We start from the raw sequence: 15,000 nt of genomic DNA, 5'->3' as shown, positions 1-15,000 counted from the left end.
CATTTTTAACTCATAATGATGGTGAGGTTGCAGTGACCAAAGGAACTGACGAGTTTGAGCATGACTCGAACCCCTGTCTGATAATCACAAGGCAAGGATGCTACCACCAGGCCACCACGACTCATAAGACCAGCAATGATTTATGTACATTGGAATATATTTTGAAAATTTCTTATTTTTTCATTTTCTCTCCCAGACTAAAGACTTTTCCTTTAGAGTTGCTGTTGGTGACTCAATAATATGCAAGAAATCTATTTCTATTAGAAAATGTCTCTCGTTGTTTGCAAGAAACCGGTTTTTGAGATTGGTTCTGCCTTCGTTTGTGTTTGCTTTCTTATATAAGAAATGAAGCTGGTTACGTTTGTTTTCATGAGATTCTTTGGATAAAACCGGATTACGGATTTAAAAAACTTCATGTAAAATGAAAAGAATGGAGATATAATGTGGAGCATATATGTTGAATGACTTTGAGAGGTTAGGTTAGTATACACACACGCACACATACACATACATATATATACATATATGTATATATATATATACTGTATATATATATATATATATATATATATATATATATATATATATATATATATATACATACATTTGTCTATATGTATATACACAAATACATATATATCTATATCTATATTTTATATCTATCTATACACATACACACACACACATATATATATATATATATATATATATATATATATATATATATATATATATATATATATGTATATATATATATATAATATATATATATATATATATACATATATGTATATATATATATATACATACATACATATATATTTACATTTAGTTTATGCAAGATACATGTGCATAGCAAAACCATACATATCCAACACCTTAAACATTATGTTAGAGATCATCTCGTCTGATGTAAGCGGAAAATATAGTGTTTATAACTATTTGTTATTACAATTGAATGGATGAGAAGTCTTCTTGAAGCGGGGCCGTTGTACTCATAGAAAAAAAAAAAACATTAAATGATCTGCATAAATTAGATCAATATACGTTTGAGGTATACTTGGCCACAGTAGTCTATCTGATTTATCTTCCTCTTGTTTTGTTAAATTTTTATAGTTTATGTAGGAAATATTTACCTTAATGTTGTTATTGGGTCATGAAATATTGTATTTTTTCTTTATTTTCTTTCTTCACTGGGCTATTTTCCTTGTTGGGGCCCCTGGTCTTCTAGCATCCTGCTTTTTCCAACTAGGGTTGTAGCTTAGCAAGTAATAATAATAATAATAATAATAATAATAATAATAATAATAATAATAATAATAATAATAATAATAATAATAATAACTGCAATGGAAGTTCTTACCGTGGTTGTGCACATTGCGTACTGCCAAAATAAAACATATAGAAATGTAATGCATCCTTTTCCCTAAGCCCATTTATTACTTTAGACGAAACATCTCTGTTTTAAGTCTACTGATAGAAAAAAAAAAAAAAAACTAATGTTGTACAAACACTGGGTTGGACTTTTGAATCACTGGATCCTAGTAGATGATAGATATCTAGCAAGAGAAAACATAATTTAGATGTAGAGAGAGAGAGAGAGAGAGAGAGAGAGAGAGGAGAGAGAGAGAGAGAGAGAGAGAGTCTGTAGCTAATGTGTGTACGGTAGTGAGTCTGATGGAATATGGTGAATGAGACTCCGTCAACAGTCTCATTTTAATTTATTATTTATTTATTTATTTAATTATTTATTTATTTATTTATTTATTTATTTATTTCTTTAGAGAGAGAGAGAGAGAGAGAGAGAGAGGAGAGAGAGAGAGAGAGAGAGAGAGAGAGAGAGAGAGAGAGAGAGAGAGAGAGAGAGAGAGAGAAAGTTAATCATAGAAACCAGATTTTTATATCTAAATCCCAGCATCTTTAACCACTGTTCTTTGCTAGTTAACTTTTATTTTGCTTCTGTCTACATTTGGAAAATAAACTTCTCTTATTTTGTATTTATAGGTGTTTGAACATTTTAAAAATATATGATTTAATAAATCTATCGTTATTTTAGAAAAAGCACATTAGGAATTGATCGACAAACACGCATGATAACACTAAATTAGAGACAAATATAGAAATCAATATATCTTATCGCCTAAGTATTCACATGTTCATAGTGATATCGACAAACAAACTTATTGTCTTATTCTATATTTGTTCTTATATATTTCCTTCCATTTGTTCATTAAGTTTATTTTCAAGTCTTTATTCGCACCAATTGTTTTCTTTTGTATATTCTTTAGAAATCATATCAACTTCAGTTGGATTTGTTTGGATATTTTAGACTTTCTAATAGACAGTTAGCATTTTCTTCGGTCATATTCACGAAAACAAATAAAAGATAATCTTCTTTATTGAAATCAGTTATTTGTTTGTTAGTAAAACGCCATTTTTTTTTTATCGGTAACGTCCCTGACTGGTGAACTAGTTCGAGTCCCCTTCAAGCAAGTTAGTTCCTTTGGTCGCTGCAACCTCACCGTCTTTGTGAGCTAAGGATATTGGTTTTGAGGGAGCCTAAAGGTCTATCTGCTGAGTCATCAGCAGCCAATGCCTGGCCCTACTTTGCCCTAACTTTAAGTGGAGAGGGGTTTTGGGCGCTGATCATATGCATGTTATGGTTAGTCTCTAGGGCATTGTCCTGCTTGATAGGGAAATGTCACTGTCTCTTACCTCTGTCATTCATGAGCGGCCTTTAAGCTTTTAATCCCTTTAAGCCGTCTATTTTCATCCTCGCTTCCATGTGCTAATCGATTTAAATCGGTTTCTGATTTCTTTTGGATTATTTTGGGTCTAAAGTTATCCATTATTACATTTTATTCTTATTTTATGTTCTTTTGATTTCCTTCATCAGTCTCAAATCCTTAAAGATTAATTAGGAGAACTCTTATGTTGTCTTTCACCATTCATCATTTAATTTTTCAACCAAACCAATTTCACCTTTCTATTTTTCCTATATTCCTAATCATCCCCTTTTTCATATGTCTTACTTTCCCATGTTTCTATTTTCCATGAATCCTTTGTTTTCCTCGGATTAGCTTTTACCATATCGATAGCTATCTAGAACCATTAGGACGAAATATTAGTACATGATAATTTTCTTACCTTTATGATTTACGGATTGTTTTCTACGTTTCATTTCCTTATAATCGATATTTTTACATAACAGTAACGTTAGATGTAAAGTATCGGTTGTGAAATATGGGTTAAAAGATGTTTAAATATTGCAGATGGAGGTTTGTATTTTAAAAATGTTTATCTAATTAAGGGTCCTCTTTGAGTAATCTATCTATTGGTAAATGAATAGAAAAAGAACATGTTATGGAATAGCTCCTGAGTTTACGTGAGGACATATAACTCTATTGACCAATTTTATCTTAAATGCAAAAAGAAAAGAAAAACGGAGCATATTTGAAATAAAAAAACAATAAAATCTTGCTTAACAGATCTCCAGAAAAAAAGCAAAAGAAGAAAAAAATATTAGGCAGAACACCTGCAAAGAAAAAACGGCAAAAAATAATTTTCGCTAACAATGAAATTTTGATTTTCTTCTGTTACAGCCAGTGAAGAAATCTGTAAATATCAGGTTAGTCTTTCTGTATTTAGAAAAAGGGGATTCTTTATCATGGTCACCGTTGAACTTAAAGTTTAACGGTGACCATGATAAAAATAAATGAGGCTGGGCTGGAAACGTCTAGATTTTAAAGATGGGAGTAAAAATAAGAAAAAAAGTAATAAGAAACTGATGGTAACTGAAAAGTAAGAGGTAAAAAGTACGATACACAATGCGGATGAAAATGGATGAGAATAAAGGCAATCGTATCTGAAATACATGATAAGACAGAAAGAAAGAGAAGGAAAGAGAATGTGACTGAAATGATAATGGACGATACTGACATATTTTTTTCTCTCATATAATTCCCACCTCTAGTTGTTAGGTCCCCTTTCTCTTTCTTAAAAACTATCATTATTGTGTTATTTTTATGTATTATATCGGGGTTTCCTCTCCTTTTTATCTATTTCCTTCACTTCCTCTTTCAATTTTGTTTTAAGCCTAAATTTTGTTGGCTGTCTTCTTACAGCATTTTAGCCCCTTTACTATCTTAGCTTCTAATTACATAATTTTTTTTTCTCTAACATAATTTCCACTTCTAGTTCTTAGGTCCCCTTTCTCTTCCTTAAAATATATTATTATTGTTTTATTTTTATGCATTATTCCGGGTGTTCCTCTCTTTTTTATTTATTTCTTTCACTCCCTCCTCCTATTTTTTTTCTTTTTTTTTTCTAGCCTAATTTTTGTTGGCTGTCCACTTGCACTGGTTTACCCCCTTTACTATCTTAGCTTCTTATTACACATTTATTTTTCCTTACGTATTTTAATTTGCGATACTCAAGACATTCACTTGCAATATCTCTTTGACCATATATCATTTTGAATCAATTCTTTTTCTATTTCTCCTTTTATTTCGTCATTTCTTACTCCTGACTTGCGATTTTCTTTATTCCTTTAATTTAAACTCAACTTTCGAATCTCGCATTTCACTTTGGTCATAACTTGTCAATCTTTAGGTTCAAGTTTTTAGTCTTCCCCTTTATGACCTTCCTGCTTCATTCCTCGTCATGCATTTGGTTCTGAATAGTATGATCGGTGTGCAATTGTATATATACACTTATTTATAAGATTTAACAGTTAAACTGTGATTACTGACAAGAATGGAGTAGTAAATGTGATTGAGTTCAAGCTGCTACTGATAATACTTGCGTGTAAAGTAACCGAAGCTATAAAAGACTGTTTCATAAATAAAAAATTAATTCTTGATGAAACATCAAGAGGGTAAATGTTAAAGCTACTTCTAAGGAAAGATTCTGAAGTATAACTTTGGAAAAATTCAGTGCCAGTGAAGAGGGAAAAATAAAATTGCCATATCGAGGACATGCACTATTAGAAAAAATATTAATATAATAAGAAAAAAGGTCACCTTCAATTGTCTACAACAGCCTACATGATATGCTTCGGCAAATTCATGATATAAATCTATGTATTTCATAAAAAATGGCAATCAATCTTCATTGATAGTGCTTGGGAGCATAGATAGATAAACTGAGAAAAAAACACTTTATAACCGATGAAACAAAAGATATTTTGGCACATAAGATGGGTGGAAAAACATGACTTTTTTACGATTGTGACAAAAACAATGTAGGAATTCCCCAAGAAACTGGTCTATTGCTGTCTTAGGGGTAAACGCCCTCACACTTTTCAATTATATTTCTTTTATATTAACCTGAGCAATAATATATTGACATTGAGCAGCTCTGCTTATCAAACGTTTGATATGATATCAGGAGATGAGTAGATAAGTGAGTCACTGAGAAGTGAGGTTGACTTTTAAAGATAGCTGTTTTAAACACATATTCACAAGTGCAAATATACATACACACAATACATAAAAGTCTCTCTCTCTCTCTCTCTCTCTCTCTCTCTCTCTCTCTCTTTTATACAAATATATATATATATATATATATATATACATATATATATCTTTTTATATAATATGCATTTAATCGTCTGAGAGGGTGGATCAAGATGCTTTTAGCCTTCTGGTTTGAAAAACTTTATTTAGAAACACTCGTACGCGCTCTCATATATATAAGTGCGTGTATGAGTTTGTGCGTATGTATATTTATACACGCATGCATATGTATGTTTATGTATATGCATATATATCTATGTATATATGCGTATAAACATATACAGAAAATTATATATACATATATATATATATATACATATATATATATATATATATATACATATATATATATATATATATATATATGTATATATATATATATATATTTATAAATAAATATATATATATCTGTATATATATATATATATATATATACTATATATATATATATATATATATATATATATATATATATATATTTATATAGATACATACACACACACTCACACACACACACACACACACACACATATATATATATATATATACTTTTCCTTCAAGTTAAAATACTGAAATCAAGAAAGACTTTTGATTACTTTCGGAATATGGAACTCTCTCTCTCTCTCTCTCTCTCTCTCTCTCTCTCTCTCAAGAGTCCTGCAACATGATATTCATTTTCACTTGCAGATATATAACCTAGACGTCTTTGTCCGTATCGGCTCCATAGATATGAAAAAAACTAGAAGGGTTTTGAGAAAATTCCTACAATTCGCCAAATAATCTTATGGAGAAGAACAATGACCTTTGGAGACCATTGATTTCAAATGGTTAAACGGAGTTTATAATATTCAAATTTTGTTTTCCATAAAACTGTGATTTCATGACTATATCCAGAATAAAAGTAAAACTGACCAATAACCACGATTATGATGATAAACATAAAGAGATTCTGTACAGAAATATATCATACTTTGCCAATTCTCTTATAAAATAAAATTTGGATATTACCATCTGCTGTCAATAAATGTTTTGGAAAGTATTTGAAAGCTAGAAAAGTTCCAATGACTACTCTATTATCTGTTGGTAATATAAAACGATTTTAAGTTAAAATGTTAGTGAAAATATGATAAAATGAATGGTTCTTGAATTTACCATAACTACACACTATACTACGAGGTATATTATTATTACTCTTGTCCAGCTGATGATAAAAATCCAAAACATCAAGCATAATAGAACTGACATAATCTGTGTCACTGTGATATTCTTTCTTTATAGGGTTGTGGTGGCCGATTGGTGAACACCAGACTGGGATTCGAATCCCGCTCAATCTCTTTAGTTCCTTTGGTTACTGCAACCTCACCATCCTCGAACTAAGGATGGGCGTTTTGGGGAAACCCATAGATCTATCCAAGGTATATAGAGTGAGCTCTATCTGTTAAGTCATCAGCAGTCATTGTCTGGCCCTCGTTGGTCCTAGTTTGGGTGGAGAGCGGCCTTATGCGCTGATCATGTGTATATATGTTCATTGTCTAGGGCATAGTACTTTCTGATAGGGCAATGTCACTGTCTCTTGCCTCTGCCTTTCATGAGTGACCTTTAAACCTTTAGACAAAAAAAAAAAAAAAAAAAAAAAAAAAAAAAAAAAAAAAAAAGTAGGAACATAAAAAAAAAAAACGCTGTATGGCTTTCTTTGAATTATTTCAATTATGCTTCAATTTGAATTAGGATGCATCTGAGTGAGGAGCTATCCCTATGTATAATAATTTTTATACGTTAATGGTATTAGGAAACTAGAAATAAAATGCGGACGAAAGAGGAAAGGAATAACCCTTAGAGTTAAAATCTTTCGAAAAAATGAATGCTGTACTGTGATGGTTTAGTGATGAATGATTATTACAGTAATTCTAAACAACTTTCCACGGATCATTATAATTTTGAATTACCCCCCCCCAAAAAAAAATATATATATTTTTGCTGTTGTTCTAGTGAATTGCATGCACCAATACTGAAATTCTTATTTTCATCGTAACAGTATAATTTCTTGTTTAAGTAATAATAAAAAACAATCGTCAAATTATACTGTTACGATGAAAATAAGAATTTCAGTAAAAGGAATAGTAAGAACATAATACGACGATCTGAGACGGAACCAAATTCTTGTAGCAGATGCCCCCAAAAAGGCACAGAAGAAAAGGAAAGTGAAAGAATAAAAACTAGATCTCCAAACGACAGAAAAAAAAGTTACATTGCAAGTTATACTAGTTCCCTCGTATAATTAGAGAGGAAAAGCTGTTTATGAGAGAGAGAGAGAGAGAGAGAGAGAGAGAGAGAGAGAGAGAGAGAGAGAGAAATGCAATGAAAATTTGTTTCCTGATTCATCTAGCTCTTGCTTTCTTAAACTAGTTTTCAGAGATTAAAAAGTACAGACACGAAGCGAATTATGATCTATGAAAAATTGGTTCAGGAAATTATTTTAGAATAAATACATAATACGAATAAAATGAATAAGAAAAGCAGAGGCGAAGGGAGCAGAAATTGTAAAGGATAATTTCATAATCAAACCAAGCCCCGAATAATCAAGAATACAGTCTCATGGTTTAGTATTTTGAGTAAAGTTACCACTGAACCTTTTGCAGAGAGAGAGAGAGAGAGAGAGAGAGAGAGAGAGAGAGAGAGAGAGAGAGAGAAAGGGGAAAGATCGTCTAATTTGACATCATGGAAATTTCCTGGTTAAGCAACGGGCAAAAGTCATCATATGCAGGTTGAATCCAGTTTCCTTTTGAAATTGATTCAAGCTTGGTTTTGTTTTTCAACACTAAACTAGACACATATATCTATTTTCTCTTACTGTCTGACATTTACTCCTTTTTGCACTTCCTTTCCGTACGCCACTCTCTTTCTCCCTCTTTCACTATATATTTAAAATATATAAACGACAAATTAACCACGATAAACGCAGCTGTTTCTAGACCACTACAGGACAAAGGCCTCCGAAATTTCTTTATTCATGTCTGGGGTTTGGCCAGTTTTCATGACCATGCTGGCCATCTGTGGATTGGTGGTAGTGGGAGATTTTTGTCTGATCTTCTCATAGTTAACCAACGTAATAATGGTAGCCCTGACTAGTACCATTTCACAACGTCAAGGTGTGCATATTAATACGCATGTATATAGGCCTAACCATACCGTATAAGAACATACACACGCACACACACTATATATATATATACATATATATTTACAAATGAATTGATATGCAATAGTACCCACAGATGCACACACACACACACACACTCACACACACACACAATTATATATATATATATATATAATTTACATATATAATATATATATATACACACACATATATACATATATATATTATATATATACACACACACACACATATATATATATATATATATACTTTACATATATACTGTATATCATATATATAACACACACATATATATATTATATATGTTATACACACATACACACACACACACACACACATATATAATATATATATATATATATTAAGCCTCATAAAAAGTGATGAATGGTGTGCTAGTTATAATGATTACTGCAGAATTGCCTCATGATCTCCAAATCAAGATCATCACAGGTAGACAAAGTTCAAAATTTTGTTGAATAAATAAGGATAGTTTTTTTTTTATTGTCATTGTTTCTAAACTATTTTATTTCAAATGTTCATTACTTCTTGTTTCGTTTATTTATTTCCTTATTTCCTCTCCTCACTGGGCTATTTTTCCCCTCTTGGAGACCATGGGCTTACAGCATCTAGCTTTTCCAACCAGGGTTTGTAGCTTAAGCTAATAAATAATAATAATATAATAATAATAATAATAATACTAATAATAATAATAATAATAATAATAATAATAATAATAATAATAATAATAATAATAATAATATAATAATAATAATAATAATAATTAGAAATGGATAAAAAACATATTTTTCAACAACTACGACGAATAAATTGTTTTCGTGGAGTAAATATTTTAAAACTGAAACTTTCCGTCTAATAGCATCCATAAAATTTATAATAAAAATCAAATACTGCTACACTTTAATCCTTAAACATTGCATCGATCAATTAATAAAATAAGATTATGACTAAATATCTAAGGCATTATCTGAGACTGACCAACATATTAAAACGATCGTAATTTTTTGAAATAATAAAAAATTATAAATTTTCAGATGCACCGTAACACTTACTTCCATGTCTTCAAAATTGGAACAATTAAACCAAAAGTAATTGCAACCAAGTTAAATAAATAGCCAATATAATTTTCACTTGTTTTACTGTTATGAATAAGTTTCTAGTATTAAAGTAATTATCTGCTTGACGACATGCTCACCTTACCTCACCTTACTCATGACAAGATATTCTGTTATCCAGCTAATAGTAATTTTCATGCTATTGTGACTGATCACTGGTACTCCACATTTCTATTTTTAAAATATCTTATTTCAATTGTTCATTATTTCTCAGATTGTTTATTTTATTTCCTTATTTCCTTTTCCCACTGAGCTATTTTTCCCTGTTGGAGCCCTGGGGGCTTATGGCATCTTGTGTTTTTCCAACTAGGGTTGTAGCTTAGCTAATAATAATAATAATAATAATAATAATAATAATAATAATAATAATAATTATAATAATAATAATAATAAATAATAATAATAATAATAATAGTATGTGCTGCCTGTGAATTTCATAAAAATGGCCCTAACCCTGTTTTAATTTTCTAAAAGCTAAAGTTGATTTCTAGGAACCATCAGCTATTTGTATAATATCCGAAAATCAATAACATTATTATGTCATATTTATAGTAATCTTTTTAAAAAAGGGATATAGAACTTATAACATATTTAATAAAACTGTTGGTTTTTTTTAAGTTGGAGGAAAAAAAATATTAGGAATTCTCTGCAGAAATAGACTTCCAGAAAAGAACGGAAACATCAACGCTTCGTTAGTAGTTATCCAGATACCGGGAGGATTTTGTATTGATAATGAAAAACAACAAACAATAAATAGGACGGCTTGTTTGACAACGGTGTGAACAGCATAGCACTCTCATACCATATCACCATACACACCCTTTCTCTCTCTCCTCTTAGCAAACCGGCTTTTGAAACCTATATGCTTTTTACCAACTCGTATATCTATTCTACAAGTTTATTTGTATTCACTTATTAATGTATTAATGTATCAATAATCATATTTTGTTTTGTATTTTATTTATACCTTCCTCCTCTCTTGGATAAATACGAGAAAAACATTCATAAAAACTATCTTTAGATTATTGGAGCAGCCACCCACTAGTACATATCAGACCACACACCCCCACTCTCTCTCTCTCTCTCTCCTCTCCTCTCCTCTCTCTCTCTCTCTCTTCTCTCTCTCTCTCATCTATATATATATATACTATATCTATACACACCATTATTTAGAAAATGAAGTGGTGTATTTTAATGATAGTCGAATAAACCTAAACATCCAAATAGTTACTGAAAAGAAACTTCGAGAGCCAAATTGTCTTGCCTTAACACCAAATTGGCTGAAAGTTTCTACTGTACATTGTGCTACAATACGATTTGTTTTCTCTCGTATCTATTTCAACTCACCATCATTAAGATGATTACAAAATTCACATGACTTTGAATTACAGATCTCTTCGTAATTTTAGGTATAAAACAGCACTCCAGCGATCGGAAAACTGTTTCCCCACGAAAATTGGTATTTGTCATTTCCGGTTTATGGACGCGTACCAAGTCCCTGTATCAAGTTACTCAAGAGAGAGAGAGAGAGAAGAGAGATGAGATGAGAGAGAGAGAGAGAGAAAGAGAGAGATATTGTAAAACCTCACTTTAAATACGTATAATAAAAATATTACCTACTATGCAGAGAGAGAGAGAGAAGAGGAGAGAGAAGAGAGAGAGATTGTAAACCTCACCTTTAAAACGTATAATAAAAATATTTCCTACTATGCAGAGAGAGAGAGAGAGAGAGAGAGAGAGAGAGAGAGAATGTAATCCTCACTTTAAAACGTTATAATAAAAAATGTTTCCTCTTCTATGCAGAGTAGAGAGAGACGAGAGAGAGAGAGAGAGAGTAGAGAAGATGTAATGCCTCACTTTAAAACATATATAATACAAAATGTTTCCTATTATGCCAGAGAGAGAGAGAGAGAGAGGAGAGATGACGAGAGAGAGAGAGAGAGAATGTGCTCCTCACTATTTTAAAAACTATAATAATCAAAATGTTTCCTACTATTGCAGAGAGAGAGAGAGAGAGAGAGAGAGAGAGAGAGATGTAATCCTCACTTTAAAACGTATATGCAGAGAGAGAGAGAGAGAGAGAGAGAGAGAGAGAGATGTAATCCTCACTTTAAAACTTATATGCAGAGAGAGAGAGAGAGAGAGAGAGAGAGAGAGAATGTGCTCCTCATTTTAAAACTTATAATAAAAATGTTTCCTACTATTCAGAGAGAGAGAGAGAGAGAGAGAGAGAGAGAGATGTAATCCTCACTTCAAAACGTATATGCAGAAAGAGAGAGAGAGAGAGAGAGAGAGAGAGAGAGAGAGATGTAGTGTAAGGGATACTTTAATACATGTTGATAATTGTAATAAGGAGACAAACCCGTGATCTTTTTCGTTGTATGCTACATATGATGGGTTTGTTTCAGCTACGTAAGATGACGTAGCCTTCCAGCATGATGAAGTTTATTCATATAGAAAGCATTGCCTTTTTCCTCATATGGAAGAAATATATTAGATTTCAAGTCTTTCACCTTAGTGTTGCAATACTTTTCACGGTATTCTAGTAAAAATATAAGAGCTTGAAGCAAATGTTTTTATGTTGAACAGGCTGACATAAGTCTTTTTATAGTTTATTTATGAAATATCTGTTTTGATGTTGTTAATGTTTCTGAAATATTTTATTCCAATTGTTCATTATTTCTCAGATCGTTTATTTATTTCCTTATTTCTTTTCCTTACTCTGCTATTTTTCCCTGTTGGAGCCTTTGGGCATATAGCATCTTGCTTTTCCAACTAGGGTTGTAGCTTAGATAGTAATAATAATAATAATAATAATGATAATAATAATAATAATAATAATAATAATAATAATAATACTACTACTACTACTACTACTACTACTACTACTACTACTACTACTACTACTAAAGGCTGACTCCTCAAATTATAAAATTTCAATTGCATAAAAAACATTTAAAGTAACTGGATATCTCTTTGATGCTTCATATTTTGATTTTCCCAATAGATTATGTCTAGGATAAGAAGAGTAACAATAACACAACAATCAATTACATTATCATTCTTATTAGCTTATACTTGGGTGATCAGTCCGTGCCAAACCGAAGCTTCATCTGCTACATACACTTACACAGAAGACTCTAAAGCAGTTCATCAAATCTTATACAAACTGCATCATACACATCTGTTTTGTATGCTCTCTTACTTCCTGGATATAATTTCCTGTCTTTCAAATAGCCTTTTACATTTTATCTACCCATAGATAATAGGGTCATCCTCTCCTCCTCTCTGCCAGCACTTTAAAGTTATTCTTTTCACCGACATCTCTTCTTTCTACACAACAAATACTTATAGCATTCTTTATATGGCTTTGTTATGTATGTCTACATTCATCAACACTTTCATTCAATTCCAAGCTGCTTATACTACGCTAACAATTTATCTCAACAACCTTAGTATCTTTTCTTTTATTTACATTCGACTTCGCTTCCATAAAGGATAGTTGGTTCATCAATCTCTATAAATTTCCACTTTGGCAGTCATACCTATTCAAAGTCTAATAAATTTGTTCGTACATATCCTGCTACTTTACGTGAATCACCTATTTTGGGTGACTTATTTCTTACCTCATCCTACAATTTATTTTCCACCTTGATAATCTTGGTATTCATGTATAAACTTTTCTAATATCCACTTACTCTTATACTTGTGCCCAGATTTATGTTGCTATTGCAAGCTCTACCCATTCCAAAGGTTTACATCTTTCAGCAACATGAGAAATTTACTGTTCTTCCAATTATTCTATAAAAGGTTCCTCCATTTCTCTATACGCCAAAACATCCAGCTTTTTCTCCTGAAATAAATCAATTATCTTATACTTCAGCTTAAAACACTTTTTTGAATTGTGCTGCAATTGAGTATTTGATGACATTTTAATGATTCAGAGTTTAGAAGATATTTTTGTTTTCCTTTTCTGGTATTAAAGAAGATTAAGTAGAGTTGCTATGAAGTTTAGAGGAAGAGGACCATTTGTCTTTTAGAAGGCACTCCCTTCCCTCAAAGGCCAAACAATCATTTGCCAGTTGGTCCCTTGCGCTTTCAAAAACAGAAGCATGCATGTTCTACTACTCTCTACCACCATGGAAGCTGTTGACAGTTGATTGACTGACTGGGTTTCTGTGAATGACCTTGGCTACTATACGGAGACACTCATACACAATTTCGGGGGCATTTCCTTCTCCAAAGAGTTCACAGAACACCATTGGGTGCTCCTCAGCCTTAAGATAGGATGTTTTTGAAACCCATACCGCCAATACTACCACAGGTGGTAGTCAGTGTTCAGGTAGTACCACTCACTACAATCGTATCATCATCATCATCATCATCATTATCATAATCATCAGCATTATTATTATTATTATTATTATTATTATTATTATTATTATTATTATTATTATTATTATTATTATTATTATTATTATTATTACTTTTTAAGCAACGACCCCAGTTGGGAAAGCAGGATACTAAAAGCCCACGGATCCCAACAGGGATAATAGCCCAGTGAGGAAAGGAAACAAGCAAAAATAAGATATTTTAAGAACAAAAAGAATATCACATTCAAAGTGACAAGAAATCGCATCATCAAAATTCCTCAATGCAGATATAGGATACATAGTTACATAACGAAATGTTACCTGCGTATCAATGCGTATCAATGCGTCTGATCCTTCACCGGTGATGGTAAAAGGAATCATTGAGAAAAAAGCTCAATGAAAACAGGTTTAGTCAACCCACAACTAGGGGTTAGGTATGATGGCAACTAGGTTCAGCAGCCGGCCATGGGACGATAGATCATAAAAACTAGTTCTTGCATTTAGATTTGGAAAAGAATGTTTCATAAGTAGATTTTTGCTTAGTAATTGGTATACTTTTATGACCCAGTTGCACAATATAGCTTTTTACCTCGTTATTTATTAGATGTTTGATTACGATCAATTCGTAGACTCATTGGATCTTTGAAATCCATGTAGATAATATAGCAGCTGACTTGTCCCGATTTCATATCGCTTTTTATTTTCTCACAATTCATATAAGTACACGTTTGGCGTTTTGAGACCTTGCAGATTTATGGATCGAAAAGATTGCATTTTACTGATTGCGTACATCATCA

This window comes from Palaemon carinicauda, chromosome 16 (assembly GCF_036898095.1).
Source record: "Palaemon carinicauda isolate YSFRI2023 chromosome 16, ASM3689809v2, whole genome shotgun sequence".
Lineage (NCBI taxonomy): Eukaryota > Metazoa > Arthropoda > Malacostraca > Decapoda > Palaemonidae > Palaemon > Palaemon carinicauda.
The sequence above is the reverse complement of the archived record's forward strand: the minus strand, read 5'-3'. Positions refer to the sequence as shown.